Genomic DNA, 17,482 nt, shown 5'->3' with positions numbered 1-17,482 from the left:
GCTCAGGGTGGCAGGCCAATAGAGCTCCTGGTAGCTAATTTTCCAGTGATTAGGGGATCATGATCAGGTGATTCTATCCCTGAGGATATTTTAGAAGGCCGAACTGGAAAGTTGACTTCTGCATTACCTACCAAAGTTACACTGGATTCCATTTCGCAAGTTCTAGAATACTTATACAAAGTATATTCTGATGTCCTGCCTGCAGGGCTTCAGGATTCTAATGGCTTCAGAAGCTGGGAAAAGACTTTGTTCTTTGACATCCAAAATGAAGACCTCGAGTAGCCAATTATAGCAGGTGATTTTTCAGTCTACTTTTAGTTAAGATAAGATAAAATTGTATTGTAGAATTTGTAATACATAGAAATGAAACAAAACATAAAGGAAATTAGGTGATACCTTTTTTTTAATACACGACTAAAGCTAATCAAATATGCATTAAGTATCACCTTTTTTCCTTTGGTACTCTTTTACTAAGCCGCAGTAGAGGCTTCTGCCATGGCCTAGAATACTAGATGCTCTGACATTGCTCTGACGTTCACAGAATTTCTATCAACATCCGAGCATTTAGAGCTCTGGGCCATAGTAGAATCCTCTACTGCAGCTTAGTAAAAGGGGGAGGATTATGTTTAGTTTTATTTCTATATATTACCTTTAAAAGTAAACTAACATGGTTACCATACCATTTTATTGTAAGACTGAAAACTTTCCTTATATAATTGCATAAAAAAGAATGATTCTATTGATTTCTTAAGGAGATATTTAAATATGAAGACTCTGGTTTGCCTCCATTTAATAAGGTATACATGTACTATATTCCTTTACCTACTAAGAAGTGAAATAGCTCCTTAATAAGACTTGATCAAGCAGAGATATTTTCTGATAGTTTGAATCTGACAAATATCCTAGAGATTTCTGCAGGAGAGACTATATAGCACAGTTACTTACTGTAACAGGTGTTATCCAGGGACAGCAGGCAGATATTCTTAACTGATGGGTGACGGCACCAACGGAGCCCCGGTACGGACAATTTTAGAATGATTGCACTCTAAGAACTTAGAAAGTTCTAGTTAGGCCGCACCGCGCATGTGCGAGTGCCTTCCCGCCCAAGGGAGGTGCGCGGTCCCCAGTTAGGATAAGCCAGCTAAGATGCAAACCCTGGGAGGAGGGTGGGACATAAGAATATCTGCCTGCTGTCCCTGGATAACACCTGTTACGGTAAGTAACTGTGCTTTATCCCAGGACAAGCAGGCAGCATATTCTTAACTGATGGGTGACCTCCAAGCTAACAAAAAGAGGGATGGAGGGAAGGTTGGCCATTAGGAAAATAAATTTTGTAAAATAGATTGGCTGAAGTGTCCATCCCGTCTGGAGAATGCATCCAGACAATAATGAGATGTGAAAGTATGAACTGAGGACCAAGTAGCAGCCTTGCAGATTTCCTCAATAGGAGTTGATCTGAGGAAAGCTACAGACGCTGCCTTAGCTCTAACCTTATGGGCTGTGACAGAACCTTCCAGTGGCAGTCCGGTCTGAGCATAACAGAACGAGATGCAAGCAGCAAGCCAATTGGTTAACGTACGTTTAGATACAGGATGTCCCAACTTATTTGGTTCAAAGGACAGAAAAAGTTGGGGAGACGATCTGTGAGGCTTAGTGCGCTCTAAATAGTAAGCCAAAGCACGCTTACTGTCCAAAGTATGCAAAGTCTGTTCTCCAGGATGAGAATGAGGTTTCGGGAAGAATACAGGCAGGACAATGGACTGGTTAAGATGAAAGTCAGATTCAACCTTAGGGAGGAACTTTGGATGTGTACGCAGAACCCCCTTGACATGGTGAAAGACTGTGAAAGGTGGATCGGCAACCAGTGCATGCAATTCACTGACCCTCCTGGCAGAGGTGAGAGCAATAAGGAAGACCACTTTCCAAGTGAGAAATTTGAAATGAGCTGTGCCCAATGGTTCAAAAGGAGGCTTCATTAAGGCGGAAAGAACCACATTAAGATCCCAGACCACAGGAGGGGGCTTGAGAGGTGGTTTCACATTGAAAAGTCCCCGCATGAATCTGGAAACCAACGGATGAGCAGTAAGAGGTTTTCCGTGAACTGGCTCGTGAAAAGCAGTAATGGCACTGAGGTGGACTCTGATAGAAGTAGATTTGAGACCAGAGTTAGACAAAGAAAGGAGATAATCCAACACTAGTTCTACTGCTAGCGAAGTTGGATCATGATGATGCAGAAGGCACCAGGAAGAAAACCGGGTCCACTTCTGTTCTGTTGATAGCATTGAAGAGTGGCCAGCTTCCTGGAAGCATCAAGAATAGAACGGATAGGCTGAGAAAGAAGTGAATGGGCCGAGGTCAGCCCGAGAGATACCAAGCTGTCAGGTGCAGAGACTGTAGGTTGGGATGTAGGAGGGACTGCTGATGCTGAGTAAGCAGAGAAGGAAACAGTGAAAGAAGTATGGGCTCCCTGGAACTGAGTTGAAGTAGAAGGGAGAACCAATGTTGCCTGGGCCACCGTGGAGCGATGAGAATCATGGTGGCTTGTTCCCTCTTGAGCTTGAACAAGGTCCGCAACATGAGAGGCAGAGGAGGAAATGCATAAAGGAATAGGTTGGTCCAATCCAGGAGAAACGCATCTGCTGCCAGACGGTGAGGGGAGTAGAGTCTGGAGCAAAATTGGGGCAGTTGATGATTGTGAGAAGCTGCAAAAAGGTCCACCTGAGGAGTGCCCCATTGAGCGAAAATGGACTGGAGAGTTATGGGATCGAGAGTCCATTCGTGGGGTTGGAGAATTCTGCTGAGATTGTCTGCTAAGGAATTCTGCTCTCCCTGGATGTAGACAGCTTTTAGGAATAAATGGCGAGCTGTCGCCCAAGACCAAATCTTTTGGGCCTCCTGACACAACAGGCAAGAGCCCGTCCCACCCTGTTTGTTGATGTAGTACATTGCTACTTTATTGTCTGTGCAAAGTAGTAGAACTTGAGGAAAGAGGAGATGCTGAAAAGCCTTGAGGGCATAAAACATCGCTCTGAGTTCCAGGAAATTGATGTGATGCTTCTTTTCCTGGGCAGTCCAAAGACCTTGGGTTTGGAAATCGTTCAAGTGAGCTCCCCAGGCATATGGGGATGCGTCTGTGATGATGACGAGATGATGAGGAGGCAGATGGAACAGAAGGCCTCTGGAGAGATTGTAAGATTTCAATCACCATTGCAGAGACTGTCAAAGAGACGATGTCACAGATATGTGTCGCGAACAAGGATCCGTCGCCTGGGACCACTGGGTAGCTAGGGTCAATTGAGGAGTGTGCAGGTGAAGACATGCGAAGGGGGTGACATGAACTGTCGAGGCCATGTGACCCAAGAGTATCATCATTTGTTTTGCAGAGATGGACAGCTGTGGGAGCACCTGCTGACAGAGATGAAGAAGAGTCTGAAGGCGATTGGATGGAAGAAATGCTCTCATGAGAACAGTGTCCAAGATCGCTCCGATGAACTGAAGCCACTGAGTGGGGTTGAGATGTGACTTGGGCAGATTGATCTCGAAACCCAGAAGTTGGAGAAATAGGATGGTCTGGTTGGTGGCATGAAGCACTTCCTGAGATGAAGGAGCCTTGATTAACCAGTCGTCCAGGTAAGGGAAGATTTGAAGATGGTGATAGCGTAGAAAAGCGGCCACCACAATGAGACACTTTATGAATACCCTGGGAGAGGAGGCAAGACCGAAGGGTAACACTTTGTACTGGTAATGACAGCGATTGATCATGAAGCGGAGATACTGTCTGGAGGCCAGATTGACCGGGATGTGAGTGTAGGCCTCCTTGAGATCGAGGGAGCATAGCCAGTCGCCCTGAGTAAGAAGAGGATAAAGTGTGGCCAGAGAAAGCATTTTGAACTTTTCCTTGATCAAACATTTGTTGAGATCCCGGAGATCTAGTATGGGTCTGAGGTCCCCGATTTTTTTGGGAACCAGAAAATAGCGGGAGTAGAATCCCTGCCCCCTCTGATCTAGAGGAACTTCCTCTATGGCGTTCAGAAGAAGAAGGGATTGGACCTCCTGAAGGAGGAGGAAGGACTGAGGTGTTTTGAAAGCAGACTCTTGGAGGACTTTGGGCAGGGAGAGTCTGAAAGTTGAGAGAATAGCCATGGCGAATGATGTTTAGAACCCACTGGTCTGAAGTAATGGTCTCCCAATGGCTGATGAAAAGAGAAAGACGGCCTCCTATGGGTTGAGGTAGAAGGGTCGATGGTAGAAGACTGGCTAGGCCCTGGAGAATGAAGTCAAAAGGGTTGAGTGGACTTCGGTTGTGCAGGAGGCTTCACTTGCTGCTGCTGTTGTGCACGAGGCTGTTAGCGTTGCTGCTGACGCTGGCGTCTAGGTTTTTGAGGAGCAGATGGTAAGGATCTAGCAGAATAGCGGCGCTGATAGGCAGATTGTTGGCGGAAGGGCCGGACAGGTGGAGGCTTCTTCTTGTTCTTGAGAAGAGTGTCCCAGCGAGTCTCATGTGCCGACAATTTCTGTGTGGTGGAATCGAGAGAATCACCAAATAACTCATCCCTGAGGCATGGAGCATTAGCAAGGCGATCTTGGTGGTTGATATTAAGCTCCGAAACTCGAAGCCAAGCCAGACGGCGCATAGCCACAGCCATCGCCGTAGCCCTCGAGGTGAGTTCAAAGGTGTCGTAAAATGAACGAACCATGAATTTTCTAAGCTGCAAGAGACTGGACGAGCATTGGCGGAAAGCAGAGAGTTTTCTGTCAGGTAAGTATTTTTCAAAAGAAGCCAGTTGCTGAATGAAGTGCTTCAAATAAAAGGAAAAATGAAAGGCATAATTACCGGATCTATTGGCAAGCATAGCATTTTGGTATAAAAGCTTGCCAAATTTATCCATTGCCTTCCCCTCTCTGCCAGGAGGGACCGAAGCATAGACACTAGCACCTGCAGACTTTTTAAGAGTGGACTCAACCAATAAAGACTCATGCGGGAGCTGAGGTTTGTCAAATCCTGGGATCGGGATGACTTTATATAAGGAATCCAATTTGCGAGGGGCCCCAGGGATGGTCAAGGGAGTCTCAAGATTTTTATAGAAAGTCTCCCTCAAAATATCATGGAGGGGCTATTTAAGAAATGCCTTTGGAGGCTGATCAAAGTCCAAAGCGTCAAGGAATGCCTTAGATTTCTTGGATTCAGCCTCCAAAGGAATTGAAAGAGACTCGCACGTCTCCTTTAAAAAGATGTAAAGGAGGAATGTTCCGGCTTAGAAGAAGGTTCTCGCAGAGAGGGGTCCTCCTCACCCGAAGAAACCTCATCCTCAGAGAGCAAGGGCTCTTCAGAGTCATCCCAGAGATCAGGATCTCGTACCTGAGAAACACGACCCCGGGAGTCTGGTGTCGAAGGCTCAGTGTGTCGGGTCTTGCGTACCGACTTCCCGGAACACAAGGAGGTGGCACCTGGAGAAGTTAAAGATTGCCGATGTCGGGACTGATCAGACATAAGTAAGGGCTCAGTTGTTTGAACAGCCCGATGAAGACCTCTCGGCTCCGCAGATAGTACTGGCATGGAAGTCGAAGAGACAGAATGGACCGGTACTGAAAGAGTGGAAGCCGACAATAGCAGCTGCTCCATGGTAGGTATCGGCGGCTCTGACCGGACCGGGACTGGAAGGTTCGGTGCCAACAGAGCAGGAAGGAGTTGCTGCAATTGCTCCTTAAGTTGGACTTGAAGGACAGCCGCAATACGGTCATCCAAAGAAGGCACCGGTATCGCTTTCTTTTTCTGCGGTACCTGTGGTGCTGCTCGACGCCCAGAGGACGACGAGGCCGAGGAGGATGCACTCACCTCTATAGGGGCGGAGCGTTTACGGGGGCGCCTCAAGGTCGGCAGGACTGGACTCTGCCACAGCGACCAGAGGACGCTCCAGGGAGGAAGGCTTCTTAGCCGGCTTACCTGGAGGGTGCGACACCGGAGTGGTGTCACGCGGCGTCGATGAAGTGGGAGCCGGTTGAGAAGCTGTCGATGCCGGTGTCAATGCCGAGGGATCAGTCATCACGGCACCGAAAAGGAGTTTCTACTGAAGCTGCCTGTTTTTTAAAGTGCGCTTCTTCAGAGTAGCACAACGGGTGCATGTGGAAGCCCTGTGATCCGGACCCAAGCACTGCAGACATCGAGATGGGGCGCGCACACCGTTGGTACTTTTTGAATCCTGGCTGAGGGGGCATGAAGGTGAACACGGCCTCCGCCAAATCGAAAGTGGAGGCTTCAATGATGACAACAGGCCCCACTGGGGCGAACCTGAGAAAAAATAAAATAAGAACTTTTTTGAAGAAAAAATACGCGAGCGGGAAGGCAAGCGAAAAAATTTTAACGGCCGTTGAAAAACACGCATCTTCTTAGCTCTGCGGAAACTAAGAAACTGGGGACCGCGCGCCTCCGTCGGGCGGGAAGGCACTCGCGCATGCGCGGTGCGGCCTAGCTAGAACTTTCTAAGTTCTTAGAGTGCAATCACTCTAAAATTGTCCGTACCGGGGCTCCGTCGGTGATGTCACCCATCAGTTAAGAATATGCTGCCTGCTTGTCCTAGGATAACTCATTCTACGTGTCTTTTGTCTTTGTGCAGGAAAAAGATGCTCTTCTGAGACTAATTTTTAGATTCTCTGATTGAGGAAGAAAAATTCCCATTTTTCCTGATGTCTCAAAATGGACACAGAATAGGATGTAAAAATTTGATACTTATCATCAAATTCTTGCATTAGGGGCAACTTTTCGGTTGTTACCCATGTAAATGCCTAGTTTCCTTGAATAATGTTAAATGTACTCTTGAGCCTTTCTTAGCTACAGTATTTTCTAGAAGTAAAAGAACCATTATCAAATGACTTCCAGATTTTACTAATTTGATTCTTTAGGGCATTTTGTTTGAAAGTACACCCCTTACACTTTTCTTAATATTGAAATGCTTTTATTTATATCTATCTTCTTCAAGATTTTTCTTTTAATTGGTCTCCCTAAATAAATGTGAGTTAAGTTAGTATATTGTTGATTACTAATTTTGTTGTAAAAATGTTCCTATGAGCTTATATGGAATTTGGTATTCTCTTCCTTCACAGATGAAGATGCTTTATTATTGTATATGAAAAAAATAAAATAAACATGACCACCAGCTATGGAGCAGACAGCAACTTAGTATTAGGAGCAAAATACATGCAGGAAAACAGATAGATTACCAGGGATAACTGTACAAAGACCGAAGACCAGCTATGGAGAGACAGGACCAAGGATAATTAAGAGGAATTTTGGTTTCAGCACACACAGACACAGACACACACAGCCAGATCATAGAATTAATACAAAAATGAGTTTGTGCCATTAAAGAGTGTCCAGTGAAACCATATCAGATGCATGCACTCTATTTAGAAATATAACAGCTAGAAGAATGGTTCGGAATTTGGAAGCTAAGATTTAATACTAAGAAATGCAAGGTCATACATTTGGGCTGTAAAAACCTGAGGAACAGTACAATTTATGGGATGAAGAGCTTTTGTGCACGAAAGAGGAACAGGACTTGGGTGTGATTGTATGTCATGATCTTAAGGTGGGCAAACATGTAGAAAAGGTGATGGCAAAACCTAGAAGGATGTTTGGGTGTAAGGGAGAGGAATGGCCAGTAGGAAAAAGGAAGTATGATGCCCCTATATAAGACTCTGGTGAGATCTCATTTAGAATATTGTGTATAATTCTGGAGATCGCATCTTCAAAAAGATATAAACAGGATGAAGTCAGTCCAGAGGAAGGCTACTAAAATGGTTGGCAGTCTTCGTCATAAGGCGTATGTGGACAGACTTAAAGATCTTAATATGTATACTTGGGAATAATAAACATACATCAAAAAATCTCTCTCTTAAATTGAATAAATGTATTCAATGTTACTTCCTGTTCCCATACGTTCAGAGATATGAAGCTCTGTAAGGAATTAACCCCATCTTGTAGCTTAAACAATGAAATCGAGTGGCAAGCTTTTCTGTAATCATTACATATTATATGCCCTTTAAGTACCCAGTAGTAGAGATCGCAAGGTTGACAGTTTTAGTATCTATCAGTGGAGATTGTAAGATTGACAGCTTATCGTGCTTAATTCTTTTTCAAGTTGTCCTATAGCAACTTAGGATTTCCCGGACATTTAAATTTCAACATCATGAAGGCAAGGCTTCCGGAAATATCACTAACCTCGATGGCGGGTTGAGGAGGGAGCGCTGACCTCGGCAACTCTAAACCCCCCTCTATGTGAAGCTTAAGTGAAACGGAAAACAAAAGAAAAGAGGAAAAGCAGTATTTGAAGATTCTTTGAAGAACTGGGAGGAAAAAAAAAACCTGAGGAGAGTCACCCTTGGGAAGGAGGGCAGGAGAGAGATGGCCTCTGGCGTGGACCGAGAGCCGCCCATGAGACGCCATGTGAGTCAGGAGAGAGTGCATCAGAGGAGAAGATAGAACAAGCGGTTCTGCCCTGGAGGAGACATGGTGATCCAGCGGTTTAGGCTATAAAGGAAGAACTTCAGCAATGGGCTGTGGAAATAAAGAACAAAGTGGCTGCGGTGAAGGGGAAAATTAGAGATGCTGTAAAAGAAATAAGGCAAGATTTGGCAGACCTGCTGGGGAAAGTGGAGGAAACTGAGCGGTGAGTTGATGAGCAAGATATAGGGCTCCTTTTACTAAGCCGCGTTATTATGGCTTTAATGTGCAGAATAGCGTGCGCTAAATTGCCCCGTGCACTAGACCTTAACGCCAGCATTGAGCTGGCATTAGTTCTAGCCATGTAGTACGGGTTTAGTGCGCGCTAAAATGCTGTGTGCACTAAAAACACTAACGCAGTTTAGTAAAGGGAGCCCTTAATGTTGAAAACAATAGGCCAGGTGGGGGACACCCAAAAACAACTGAAAGACTGTGTGGATCGTATAGAAGATTTGGATCTCAGCGGCAGAATTTGAGGATACGAGGGGTCCCTGACACTGAGATATAGAAAGACGCTGCGAAAGTGGCGCAAGAAATATTTGCCTTTAAGTTTCAAGTTTCTTTATTTTTGATATACCGTCTATCAAAACAAGTGTCTAAATGGTGTACAATATAATAAGATTGGAGAAAGCAATAAAATAGGTGAATAAAAGCAATATTTTATCAAATATTAAAAATACTAGACGGGTTCACATTGACGTACAAGGGACAAAAGGGAAGTTGGGGAGGGGAAGTTTTTTAAAAATACATCAAAGTAAAAAAGGAAGGTAAATGGGGAGTGGTGAGACATTAGGGTGGGGATCGCTTCAAGAGAAGCGTTTGGTGTTTCAAGGCTTCATAAGAGATAGGGATTTGAGAAGCAAGGACTGGTACTAAAGAGTATAGGCGTCTTTAAAGAGAAAAGTTTTAAGTTTAGCTTTAAATTTTTCAAGAGAGTTCTCCAATCGAAGATCTAATAGAAGGGCATTCCACAGAGAGGGGGCCGTGACTGAAAAAATGGATTTGCGAGTGGTATCGTAAAATAGTTTGTGTATTGATGGTATGGAAAGTAGGTTTTGATTGTTAGATTGGAGGGCCCTGGATAATGAATATGGGATCAAAAAGTTTAGAGCTGGTTAGAGCTTTTTGTTTTAAAGGTGAGGAGGAGTATTTTATAGGTGAGGTGATGAGTAATGGGTAGCCAATGTGCTTTACGGAGAAGAGGAGTGACATCTGAGAGCGCAGAAGAAACTTCCCTAGCCACAGTGAAAATAGACAGGGCTCACAGGCATAAGGTGCTTAAGAAAGGAAGGCACTTATCTTTTGTGCCTTCCTTTCTTAAGCAGATTATGCACTCAATGCACTTTATAATTATTGAATACAATTAAATTAAATTTATAATAGACATTTAAAGCACATGTCACTTTACCAAGACCAATGATGAATCTACTACCCCAATAAGGGCACAAAAATTAGTCTAGTAGTGCCTTGGGTATTTGAGGTTTGGTAATTCAATCTGACTTGATATCAACTTGTTCTCTGGCTTGTATAATTGTTATTTGTTTGAACAAATTTCTATTTTCTTCAATTTGACTGGAAATTAAATAACCTATTAAAAGACCTTAAGGTAGTTCAGAAGATAGAACAGACTATTAGAAATTTTCTGGATAATAATAGTATCGATCAATATTCACCCATTACAATTTGGGAATCCTTAAAAACAGTTTTAAGGGGAGAGTTCATTTCTATAGCCTCCCATACGAAAAAGACTTAAGAAAGGGAGGAAAAAATAGAGAGAAATTGATGGGATTAGTAATACAACATAAGAAGGGTGTGTGTGGGTGGGAATAGCTTAGGACTCAAATAAAAGAGATTCGTATGGCCTTGGGAAAAATGGAAGATGAAGCTATTCAATTCAATTTAAACTACCTTAGACTTAAACATTATGAATCCGGGAATTGGGCAGGGAAATTACTAGCACACCATATTATGGTACCAACATATGCAAGGTAATATTATGAGTACATGATCTAAACACGGAGATGTCCTGATAAAAGAAAAGGATATTAATGATAGTTTTTTTGAATTTTATAAGGAATTATATACATCAGAATATCAGGGAAAAGAGGTTTCTCTGTCACAGTATTTGTCTCATTAGAATTAAAGAAGCTGCAAGAATCAGAGACCCAAGGATTGGATGAGGATATAACAGAGGATGAGATACGAGGAGTAATACATGTATTAAGATAGATAAATCTCCAGGAATGGATGGATTTACAGGATTGTTTTATAAAAAGTTTATATCTTGGCAAGACTGTTTAATAATTTAAAAGATAGAGAACAATTACCATATTTCATGAGATTAGCAGAAATTACAATTCTACCCAAATCAGGGAAAGACAATACATATTGTGCCATTTATATACCTATTTCCTTATTGGGAATAGATACAAAAATCATGGCTAGAATTCTTGCTGATAGATTGTCACCATACATGCCAACACTTATTCATCCAGATCAAGTGGGTTTTATTAGTGGGAGGCAGGCAGCTTATGGGATTAGAAAGGTGTTAGATTTGGTTTGTAGTGCTAAAAAGAAGGGAACAGAATGGGTAGCAGTCTCGGTCGAAGCTGAAAAAGCATTCGACCGAGTTGAATGAAAATTTATGGAAGTAGTGTTGGGATGTATGGGCTTTGGGAAAAGGTTTATGGATTGGATATTTACACTATATAATAGTCCATTAACTTGTGTTAAAATAAATGGGCTTTATTCCCCTACATTTGAACTTGTCCCCTCTGATTTTTGCATGAATTATTGAACCTTTGGCACAGAGAATTAGCCAATGCCAACAGATAAAAGGTCTGAGGGTAGCGGGTGAAAGACAACAGTTGTCCCTGTTTGCTGATGATATATTGGCTATTGTTGAAGCTTCGGAGTTGTCCTTGACTGCTCTTAAAGATATTATGGGTGAATATGGTCAGTTGTCAGGATCTAAAGCTAATCTATCTAAGATGGAAGTGATTAATATTTCAGCATCTATGGAGAAAATTAAGGAATTACAGAGATCAGTGCCTTTGAGATGGGTAAAGGGAACTATTCGCTATTTAGGAATAATTTTGGGAGCAGATTGGACACTCTTGTTTCAGCAGAATTATATACCATTAGTAGCTGACAATCAGAAAGATTTAGAAAGGTGGAATAAGATGTTTATCTCATGGCTAGGACGTATGGAAATGGTAGAAATGATTATTCTTCCTAGGTTTTTGTATCTATTTCAAGTACTACTGATAGAAATTCCAAAATTGTATTTCCAAAAATGGAATAGTATGATAATGAGATTTATATGGGGAGAAAAGTGTCCAAGGGTTGGAAGATATGCAATGTTTATGTCTAAGGCGGAAGGAGGCCTAGGTTTACCTTCTTTGGAGAATTATTGTAGAGCTGCTTAGTTGAGAGCAATAGCTGAATGGCATTGACACCCACTTAAATTATGGGTAAGGGTAGAACAAGAAATGTTAGAAGGGATAGAGGGTATAAGTGATTTGAAATATCTACCATGGGTGGGAGAAAAAGAATTAATGAATATAAGTAATCCTTTCAGTAGATGTTCTATGGGAATATGGAAAAGTGTGGGGGAAAAACTTTTGGGAAAAGAAAAAAGTATTTATTTTTCTCCTATGTTATATGTGCAAGATTTTATACAAGGTAGGGAAGGAGGAATTTTTAAGAAGTGGGAGGCAAAAGGTTTGAGGTGTTTTGGTCAACTTATTGAGGAAGGGGAGGTTAAAGCCTTTGTAGACCTTCAGGATCAATATCAATTGGAAGCGAAAGATCTTTTTCTCTATTTACAGGTGAAAAATTATATTATGACATGTAAGGCGATGGGAAAATAAGTTTTAAAGAAATTTGAAAAGGGGATAGGGAATCCAGTTGCAAAAGGGTGTATTTCTTGGTTATATAAAATTATATATGATGATAAGAAAATGAAAACATTATATATGAAAGCGTGAGAAAAAGATCTGGGGAGGGTATGGTCAACTGATGAGTGGGGAGTGATTGTATCACATCTTTTCCATATAGCTAATGCTATTAAACTTTTAGTACGATGGTATATTACTCCGGTTCTAATTAGTAAATGTACTAAGGAGAAAAATGATGCTTGTTGAAAAGGATGTGGTGAAAGAGGTACATTTTATCATATATGGTGGGAATGTCAAAAGGTCCAGAAATATTGGGAGCAAGTATTTCATTATGTGAGTAAGTTAATCCAGATCCCTCTTGACATGAGTTCTGAAAGGATACTGCTGGGAATTGGAGTAGAGGGTTTATCATCCTCTCAATCTAAACTTATGGATTTGACATTTATAGCTGCTCGATTAATATTGGCTCAGCAATGACGTACTCCAAATATACCCACAATAAGAGATATGAGAGATCATTTAGGAATAGTGTGTGAAAAATATAGACTATTGGCCCTTTTAACAAATCAATGGGCAAAGTTTAAAGACATTTGGGAGAAATATATTGAATTGGAAAAAGAGGATTCCTGAAAGATTTTAATTGTATATTATCCTATCCTTATGAAAAGAGAGTCAAGGCCTCCTGAGGGAGGGGAGGAGGGAAGGGTAGAGAGTGGGACTATTTTATCAAGGTTGTGAATCATGCCAAAATGTAATTTATGTCTTGAATTTAGATTATTATATTATATTTTGGGGTTTTTTTGTTAAAATTATTAAAATAAAGAATTTAAAAAAAAAATTTCAACTTCATTACGTAGGCATGTTCCCACACAATTTATAGGGGGAGCTTTGGCAGCGTCTTTTGTCAGTAACAACCAGGCAACGCCATTGAAAAGACTGATCATGTTTAAATCTTTGATATGTATGGCTTACACCCTCCCTTTAGTACCGTAATCTGCATAGTATATCTATAGTTATTTATAGTATATTACATTTTTGAAAGTAAAAAGGTTCATTTTATGTTTGTCATTTTCAGGAAGTAACACTATCACAGCTATGCCACAGAGTAAGTTCACTGCTAGTCCCTTTGTAGGGCGATCTAAAGTTTAAGCCCATAGCATTTGAACCATTACCTATTTTGGGTCTCCTGAGGAAGTCACCGAAACGGGGCCATGTCGAGACCCCCGAAATCACAGTGAAGATAAGTGGCTTATCCATTCTCAATTTTGTGGCTTGCTATTTTGCTGCATTCAAATCATAAGTGAAGCAAATATCATGAATTTATAAGTTCTAATAAGTTACAATAATATAAAAGTATAAAAATCAACAATCAGATGTTATATGCAATGATTGGATGGTAAGCTCCGAGATGGGGTTAATTCCTTATAGAGCTTCATATCTCTGAGCGCATGGGAACAGGAAATAACATTGAATACATTTATTCAATTTAAGAGAGAAATTTTTTGGTGTTTGTTTATACAAAATACTTTTCTTTCTCTCACTTTTCAATTGTTTAGTACCCTTTTTTGAGTTGACTACTTGGGAAGAATGGCAGAATAGGGGCAATATGATAGAGATGTTTAAATACCTACGTGGTATAAATGCACATGAGGCGAGTCTCTTTCAATTGAAAGGAAGCTCTGGAATGAGGGGGCATAGAATGAAGGTAAAAGGGGATAGACTCAGAAGTAAACTCGGAAAACACTTTTTCACAGAAAGGGTGGTAAATGCGTGGAGACAAAAAGTGTTTTTGAATTCAAGAAAGCTTGAGACAAGTACACTGGCTAAAGCATAGCAGATTAAATACGATATTCAGCATTTAACTGATAATGAAGCACCGCATAAAGATAGGACTGACTTTCTGTGGTTCTATTTCCATGGTTACCTTAGCAGGTTAAGTGCTGAATATCAGTGCCAATGAAAACAAGTGCCAATTCTGCCTCCAGAACACCCCTAAAATAGATGGTTTTGAGATAGGCCCTAACTAGGTAAATGCAGCTGAAAATGACCTGACATTTGCTACAGAACAGGCAAGAGTATACAACAAGGCCTTTCTAGCAGGCATTTCCCAAGAAACAGCAAGCAAGCCTCGATATGCTTTGACTTATATTTGGAGAATAGGTTTTTAAACTGCCTCATGCTTACTGGTACTTTACTGAGAAGGTTCATAGCCTAAAGCTTTCACTGTACCCTTCTTCATTCTTTTCACCTTTCTGGTGGGCCAATACTCAAAACCAAAAGAGGGTAGTAGAGGCAATTAGCATCAGACTAGCACCCACATAAATGATTGCAGAATGCTCAGAAGGCTCTAGCGTGGGAAACAATAAGCGCGCCAAAAATGAGCACAAATAGCATGCAAATGTAGGCAAATGGATGTTAATGAGGTAATTTCTTAATACTAAGAAAACAGCACACAAAACAAGACTGCCTTACCACTGAAAAAATAACAGCTCAGAGCAGGAATTAGGGTATTTGAAGAAAAGATTTCCCATGATCCTTTCTTTGAAAATCTGTAGGTTTTTATTTTGTCTAGAAGCAGAAGAAAGCCCGGGCAAGCTCCTAAGCTCTGGTAGAGAGAGACAAATGTGTGTGAATCAGAGTAGGGTTGCCAGACACCAGATTTCACCGGACATGTCCTCCTTTTGAGGTCATGTCCAGGGGTGCAGACAGCTTTTCAAAACCTGGCACTTTGTCCAGAATTTTGAAAAGCTTGGAACAAATCACCATCAGGCAAGGAGGACATCCGTGCATGCGCAGATGTGATGCGATGATGTCATGCACATGCACGTGTGTGATGTCATCGCATGGCATCCGCGCATGCATGGATGTCCTCCTGCCCGAAGAGAGCAGGCAGCGGGAGCAGGGTGGGACTAGGGCGGGGGCGGGTGGAACTGGCAGCGGATCTAGGGGTCCGGATTTTCCAAACAGAAAATCTGGTAACCCTAAATCAGAGTAAACCCAAAAGTGTAAGCACACATTGGTGCTTGAGTTCTGCTCTTAAATATGAGCCTTTCAAGCAAAAAAAATATTTTGAAAAGCTTATCTTTAAAGGTGCAGAAGAGCGGAGTGTTGTATGCTTCATTTCCTGGTTTGCCTGGGCATGTGCATAACAGCTGTGCATAAGAACATAAGAATTGGCCACCAATGCCGCCAACAGCACTAACACTTCCATTGGGGCAGGCAGTGCTCACGAGAGGGATCCTTTTAGGCCTCTGTAAAATCTAAAGGGATCCGTGGTACGCGGCCCATGGTCACTAGCCTGGGGCTGTGATCCGAAGGGGCATAGCACCCCTTTTGAGCCCCTTCAGAGTCCATGAGGAGTTGGAAGCGGGCCAGTATCAATTCCTACCACCATGGGTAAAAGAAAGACAAAAACTCATCTACTGGCTTCAAGTATGGGTCCAATGGATCGGCATCTTACGGTCCCTTCTTTACCACAGATGGAAGAGCAGGTAACTTTAAGTATACAGTCTGCTTCCCTCTCCTCAGGGGTACTGTCACCACCTCCCCAGTCATCAAGTTTTGTTGCAAGAGTAGAGACACCCTCTTCCTTACAATTTTTTGATATAACTGGACTTAATGTTTCAGATCAAATTGGTGTGATGGGAACAAAAGATTTGACTCCTATACAAATGATTGTAGAGCCAAGCCTTAATGTTCTCCCTAAAGATAAAGTTATCACTTTAAATGATGTATGGCTAACTGTTAATAGAATTGAGCCTTCATTACAAAATACAGTTCTGAAATTATGTCAGTTCTCCTCTGATACTACAGTTAAAATGAATGAGCATGAAAATCGAATAACAGAGTTAGGAAATAAATTAGATAAATTGGATAAATCTGTGGATAATTTACAGAGTACTGCTACTTCTAATATTAAAGATAGTACAGTCAAACCTCAGTTTGCGAGTAACGCGGTTTGCGAGTGTTTTGAAAGACGAGCAAAACATTCGCGCAAATCGAGCATTGACTTGATTTGCGAGCCCCCCCCAGCAATCCGGCATCCCCCCCACTCTCTTGCCCCCCCCCCCCGCCACAATCCGGCATCCCCCACTCACCCACCCACCCACCCAGAGATTTCGGAGAGAGTGAGAACTAGAAGGCCTTGAGCATGTGCAGATGCTCAAGGCCCAGCACAAGCAAAAGGGAGGATCTTCGGGCACCGGCACCAGCTTGTCCTGTGCATTGGTGCGGGTGCCGGTGCCAGATAGGGGTAAGAGATTGTGGGTGAGTATGTGTGCTGGATCGCGGTGGGGGGGGAATGATGCGAGCGGAGGGGGGATGCCGGATCGCGGTGGGGATGCCGGATCGCAGGGGTGTGTGGAGCAGCACCCGTGGCCTGGGGGGGGGAACGAATCAAGCAAGTTTCCCTTACTTCCTATGGGGAAACTCGCTTTGATATATGAGTAAATTGGTTTAAGATCATGCTTCTGGAATGAATTATGCTCGTAAACCAAGGTTCCACTGTATATTGTTTCATGCTAAGATGGAAATGGAGAACTATATGAGAGCCAAGAACCTTCATTTTTTAAATTTCCCTATCACACACTACCTATCTCCATTGGAGCTAATAAGAATGTATATGAGGGAGGTTTTGCAATATGCCAATGTGGATACCTTTGAACCTGATAACCTCTATTACGTTCCAAGGGCTTCTAAGGAGGTGGTAGATGAGGGGGAAATTGATAAATTAGTTTCACCAGACAGTTTGGATTTATCTCAGTTCCTTGAGTCATCTAAAGACACAATTACAATATGTGCTATACTCTTGGTAGCTTTTAAAACAGAGCTAGAGAAACAAGCTATTTTGAAGTTATATTTTACTAAAAAAACAAGCTCTATTTTGTGGCCAACAAGTGTTAATTTTTCCTGATGTGTCTAAGCAGACTCAATCAAAGAGGAAGCAGTTTCTATCGCTCAAGCCTAAGGCTTTAGGGGTGGGTGTGACCTTCTTCTTAAAATTTCCTTGCAAGTGCCTTATTTCATATGCAAGTGATAAATATTTGTTTCTAGACCCAGTCCAGTTAGAAGATTTTCTTAAAGA

General features: G+C 42.1%; 1 protein-coding gene across 2 annotated transcripts in view; it reads right to left on the bottom strand.

Moving 5' to 3' along the window:
* Positions 1-17,482, bottom strand: part of LOC117349026 (protein clarinet-like) — a 404,996-nt gene that overhangs the window by 221,470 nt on the left and 166,044 nt on the right. The gene's annotated exons all lie outside the window — the stretch shown is intronic.

Source organism: Geotrypetes seraphini, chromosome 1 (genome assembly GCF_902459505.1).
Source record: "Geotrypetes seraphini chromosome 1, aGeoSer1.1, whole genome shotgun sequence".
Lineage (NCBI taxonomy): Eukaryota > Metazoa > Chordata > Amphibia > Gymnophiona > Dermophiidae > Geotrypetes > Geotrypetes seraphini.
This window is presented reverse-complemented; position numbering and strand designations above follow the sequence as displayed.